Below are 6,209 nucleotides of genomic sequence, written 5' to 3'. Positions count from 1 at the left end.
ATTTCCACTAAATTATGACTATCCATGAGGCAGCTTGAGATATCTACAATTTAATGCTTCGGTGTGAGAAACTGAATATGCTGCCCCTACGTATGTTTGGATAAGTGTATAATCACTTTGAAATATAAACCATTTGGTTTTCATAGCCTTAGATTAAGCCTTTTGTGTGTACCTAAAGTAGGGTGGCCATACATCCATATTTAGGCTGCTCAGTTGTCCTGGAACACAGCATAACTTTCAATCCCCTAAAATCTAACAAATAAATGGCTGGTGGAAAACCGGTGTCGATCAAATATGTCTGATATGTCATTGGTTAAAAACTTAAACAAGGCTTCCATGTGCTTCCTGTTGTGACAGAAATGCTGAAACAAAAAACATCATTTAATTCTGAATGGTCAAAAGACCCCAAGTTTGTGTCAATTTCACCTTTCCCTGCACTACATTGCACCAGAAGTTCCGTTTTGTTGTGATTAAATACTGTTCTCTTACACATACACCAGGATACTTCATAAATCAAATGGTCTTGCAATGAACACAGTATCTCAGAATCACTGTATCATCATACAGTGATAAAGTTGTATTGTAGTGTCGTAGTGCGTCCTTCTTTTCGGTGCTATGGAAATGGCCTGCCCAACTTAAAGCTTTATGGAGGAGAATTTCCAGTGTAATTTGCCTTTCATGCAACATGGACATCAATTATAACGAGTCAAATTAACATTTGAACTATTTTTTTACTTTTCTTTTGCTTAGTTAAATATGAATTACATATGAGATGAGTGTTGAGTTGTTTTTCTCTCTAACTGTCATTATTACTAGTGAACTAGTGATCACTACTTGACTATTGTGACTTTTTTTCATTCACCTTTTTCCTTTGGTCAAATCTTTAGTTATTAGAAGAAGAAAAAGCATCCAGCTCTCACCCTCAGCTTTGTATCACTGTGTGGCTGCAGCTGAACTGTGGGAGTGAACAAGGTGTCACGACTGCTGGAGCAAAGGAAGAATTGTGAATATCTCAGCAGGTGTGCCTGCAGATTGTAAATGTGGGTTGCCCTGCATGGCAAGCAGTTATATACCAGCAGCCAGATGTTTGCGCATAATACTGTTGGAGTATATTCTGAAGAAATCATGAAGGCGTAACAGTGAAGCAAATGACTTTCAAAGTGAATGATGAGGAAAAGTCCCCAGAGGACCAAAACCACAAAGATTGTTCTTGTTGTAATTTATTGGCAATACGTGTCGACTGGATACTTATAGGGAGCTTGCAATGCAAACTGTTTATTATAGCTTGTATGAATTCACCTCACTCTTTCAGTCTGTTGATGTCGGCTTTGCAGATTTAAAAATAAAACATATTTTGAGGCAATTGCTAAATTACTGCATAAATATGAGTATATTTTAGAAATGCAATTAAGTGTGGGAAAATATCCACTCAAAATTGTAAGTACAAAATGTTTGGGTGTTTATATGACTGTAAATGTGTAAACAAACATTTACAAAAAAAATTAATTAAAATTATATTTGTTTTACTAAGGTGAAGCCATGCAGAAAACCACACTCAGCTGCAAATGAAACTGGATTTAAGTATGTCAAAAAACTTTTATTTCCTGTGTTGTCACTCTGCATGAATCAGTTGCTCTCAAATTCATATTTATTGCAATAATTACACTGTGTTTCTGTTACAAATGCATTGTTGCCATGATGCAGACAGCTTAAAAGGCCATAATGATGTTGATGGGTTGTATGTTGTGTTAACAATCTGGCTCCTCGCCAGTGTTCCGTATAATTTACTATGTACAGATCAGAACAGAGGGAGCCATTCATTGTTTAGTGTCGCTACTTTAAGCTGAATAGAACACAACTATTTGTTTATGATTTGATTTGGTAGCTTCTCACAGGAAAACAACGCTACCCGTCTGGTCTGTGTAAGGACACAGTAAACAAGAGACCACATTACATTCCAATATACCTCTGCATACTTAACTGAAACTGCACAGACACGGCGTACACTCATAGTAAGATTATAACTCAGTCACACACACACGGAACCCAGCGTGTGTCACCACAACTAAGCCGTTGCGATTTCTCTGGTCAAACCTGGTGTTATATGTTTGCACTCTCATTACTATTCCATGGGTAATTATAGAGAAGTTATGTAACTTGTGCACTTCTTGTCATAGGCCCGCATACTGTACAGTACGCAGTCGTGTCCACACACTGTGCCACTGAACTCTGTACATGTATCATGTCTGATTATGGGAGTCACACGGGGTGTTTGCCCTCTTTAGCTTTTGTTATGTGAAAGACTCACATCAGCAAGAAAGTTGTCCTTGACCTTGCAAGGATCTTTTATGTAAGAAAGCATTCATCAACGTGTGCATGTTCACGTTTCTGTCAAAAGTGTTCACTCTGCATTATTTTAGTCCTATCTGCCCCCTGTGGACTCAAGTAGCATTGTTGCTGCTGCATTTGATGCAATTATTCAATGTCATGGTTTGAAACTAATTCTAGTTACAGCAACAACAGTTATTTCTTTTTTTTTTTTCAAGCAACCCATTGGACAGTTATGCAAGGAACAGAAAGATGTGCTCATGTTAATCCTGTATATTTTTTATCCAAACACCGTTTAAGTGGGCACTGCACACACTGGTGTGTTCTTTTAACAACGATAATGGTTGCATACAGGTCATCTGAAGATGAGAGTGGCATCTGTCCGCCTTATATCAGCGATACGCTCAGTTTTAAAGGGTTAAATTAAAGGCACAGTGTGTAGGATTTAGCACCATCTATTGGTGAAGTTGTATATTGCAGCTGAATACCTCTCATGTCACCCGTTCCTTCCAGCTATGTCGGCGAACCAGCTGTCTCCTTCAGTTATCTATATCAACTAATTATAATGATTCATCTAATTGTAATGATTCAAATTGACATTTGCAACATCTTTAACTTTTCTCCCGCCGAGTTAAATATGAATTACACATATCTCTAATTGCAGATGTCTGTAATTGTGACTAGTCAAGTATTTGCGGACAGAGACAGACATTCCTTGAATTAATAGAAAAGATAACCAAACTATAGACACATGGCTATATAAATATTTTTAATGGGCTGTAACCTAATTTTTAAGGTATCTGCTTTTATGATTGCAAATGCAAGTAAAAGTCTTTCATTGCCATTCTGTCTGTGAGTGGGAAACAGTGCTAATAATATAACCAACGCTTTTCTAAAGTGCTGTTTACAGCACAGAAATTCAACCATCCTTTTGCATCATATTAAAGGAAATAGCCTTTGTCCCTCCCATTGCGTGCTTCTATTTTTAGACTTATCATCTGCTCTCTGGTCATAGTGGCTCAGGCCTTGCATTGCTTATTGCCTTAAGCCTGTCGGCGAAAACACTCCTCTCGCTGCTCCGTCTTTGTTGTCTTGCATTTTCACAGAGACATCTTGATCCTGTTGACACAGCAGTAAGCAGTTCCCCTCAACACATCGTCACCGACCAAAAAAGCATAGCTCATTATATCGTATTGGATTATCAGTTCATTAAAAGCCGCTGGCACCGTTTCTTCTGGCTCTTTGGCCATGTTTACTTGTATATTATTGGAGTCCCATTTATGCCATGTCAGGACCCGTGCTGCAGCTTTCTTGTGAGAACTCCACACGTACAATCACGACAAACTGAGTTGACAATGAGGCTTCTTTCCCTTAAATGTAATTTTCCGTCAGTTGTCCGTCATCATATCAAATTGGCGAAAAGAGAATGGAAGATTTTTAATTCTCTTGTTTGTGTCAGTATCTATTTTTAGGCATGAGTGAGGAACCAAATTTCAGCAACATGTGTTTTCTGCTTCATCCGCAGCAGCAGCAGCAGCAGCAGCAGCAGCAGCAGCAGCAGCAGGTCGTCTCAACGTGATAGACCCCCAATCAAAGTGATGTTTTCAGGAAATGACCCAAATGTTTTCAATATGTGACTGGAGGGTGGTTCTTATTTACATGAGACTCGTCTGCCGTTCTTGCTGCATTTACCGTCGTGCGTGTGGCCAATAAAACCTCTTACCTCGATGAAAACACCCTTTTCCTGTAGTGTTAACCATTATTGTGAGGGTCCATGACATCATCTCTGCTACAGTGTGATGAGTAGCTAATGGGAGAGCAGAGTTGTTTTTATCTTGTTGGTGCTGATTGTTTACAGACCACCTTCCTGCCATTTACATATAGGCCAAAGGTCATTAACTGCTGTTAAAGGTCCAGTGTGTTTATTTAAGATTATTTTCATTTGGCAAACATGGAGTATTACATATTTATAACGTATTTATACTGTTTTGTTTAGTTTTTTTTCAGTGTACAATCATCTGAATGTATGAACTATTGTTTTCATTACCACAGAATGAGCCTCATTTACACCAGGAGTGAGTCTGCTGCTCTACAGAGGCTGTCACGTTGGACCGCTGTGTTTTCATGGTCAAGGTAGCTTTATTTATACCTATACAGTACATAAATTAGATTTGATTTACAATAAAGTGAGTGGGCTTCCTCCACACACACACACATACAACACTTGATGATAAAGTACAGTGATAACAGTGCTTAATACTAAAACATGGGGATTAGAAAAATAGTGCAAATAAAACTGGATAAAAAAAGATACAATACAAGATAAAAACCATCAAAATAGTTTAGATTCCCAATTGCTGAGTTTTGTTTTCACTATGATGGCTGCAGGAACAAAGCTATCCACTAGAAATGCGGCCTGATGGGAGAGGCTGAAATTCACCATGTAGTAATAATAACAACAACAATAATAATAATAATAATAACAGGAAGAAGAAGAAGACATTTTGTTTCGAGGCACCTTTCAGAGCTCTCAAGGTCACCTCACATCAAGAAAAACAACATGCTGTGTAGTGGAATGTGAGCCACCTTTCAAAATGGAACCAGCCGTCCTTTGTGACTGTCTGGTAAACATGGATTCTGTGTTAAGCTGTGGGTCGACAATCAGCCTACTAAACCACTTCACAACAATTTGGTTTTTTTAGGGAAAGGTTGCTGAACCAAGACATCAAACTAAATGATAAAACAGATTTAACTACACACAAACTAAACACCCTTTGAGTGTTAATGATAACTGAAGGATACAATAGGTTCTCCTATGAGAGATATCCAGCTGCAATATGCAACTTTATCAATAGATAGTGCTTTTATTTAACTCCTCGTCATAAATGTCCACTCACTTTCCTACTTACCCCTGATACTTACTCTATATTAGAGTGTAATTTTATCTTTTTTACTTTTTATTTTTTGTAATTTTCTTACTATTTTATTTTATTTTATTTTATTTTATTTTATTTTATTTTATTTTATTTTATTTTATTTTTATTTTTATTTTATTTTTATTCTATTCTCATTTCTTAACTGAGCTGTTGTGAATGTGTGTCATTCATTGTGAATAAAGTCATTCAATCTTCAAAATCCTTCACACTGTGCTTTCACATCCTTTAATGCGACTTCTGTCTAATGTGGAAAGAGGGTCAAAGTCTACAGACAGACTTTTCACTTTCAGTCAGCTCACCTGTGATCAGATTATTATCAAAGACCTAAAAGCATTTTTTTTTATCACTGCATTATGTGCCCTGACATTACAAGGCCAAGGTCTGAAATCCAAGATTCAGGCCCACACTGATCGAACGTCACATCACACTAGCACGACTGCGCTCTGATTGGTCTCGAGCCACATCTTACGTTCATGACGCTGAGTGAGTAATTATGTGTAAAAAGGCACTCCTGTGTGTGTGACGTCATACCTTACCATACCAAGCCGCAGCTTTTTCCACTGAGCTCCAACTTGATGCACTACACCACGTGATTTCCACAGCAGACACAATAGTGTTAGTCACTGAAATAACATGTTCCAGCTCCCCCCGCCACCTTGTGCATTTTCAGGAGTATCCGGTGTGTAATAGTTGTTGACGAAATGTGCACATCACTGGAAATAGTTCAGAGTGGATGGGGCGGTGTGTTGTGGGTGTGGTGTGCACTCATCACATCCAAACATCCAGTTGCATGTTGCAGCGTCTGTCACTTATTTGCCCGACAGAGCTACGAGAACCGATACTGAACATTTGCAGACGGTCGAGACTAAAGCAACGTCCAAATCAAACCTTCAAATCAAAACATGTGGGCGTCTTTCTTACAGTGAGAATATCTCACTTGTCAAA

Source organism: Solea solea, chromosome 10 (assembly GCF_958295425.1).
Source record: "Solea solea chromosome 10, fSolSol10.1, whole genome shotgun sequence".
NCBI classification, from domain to species: Eukaryota; Metazoa; Chordata; class Actinopteri; order Pleuronectiformes; family Soleidae; genus Solea; species Solea solea.
Note: the sequence above shows the minus strand (reverse complement) of the source record.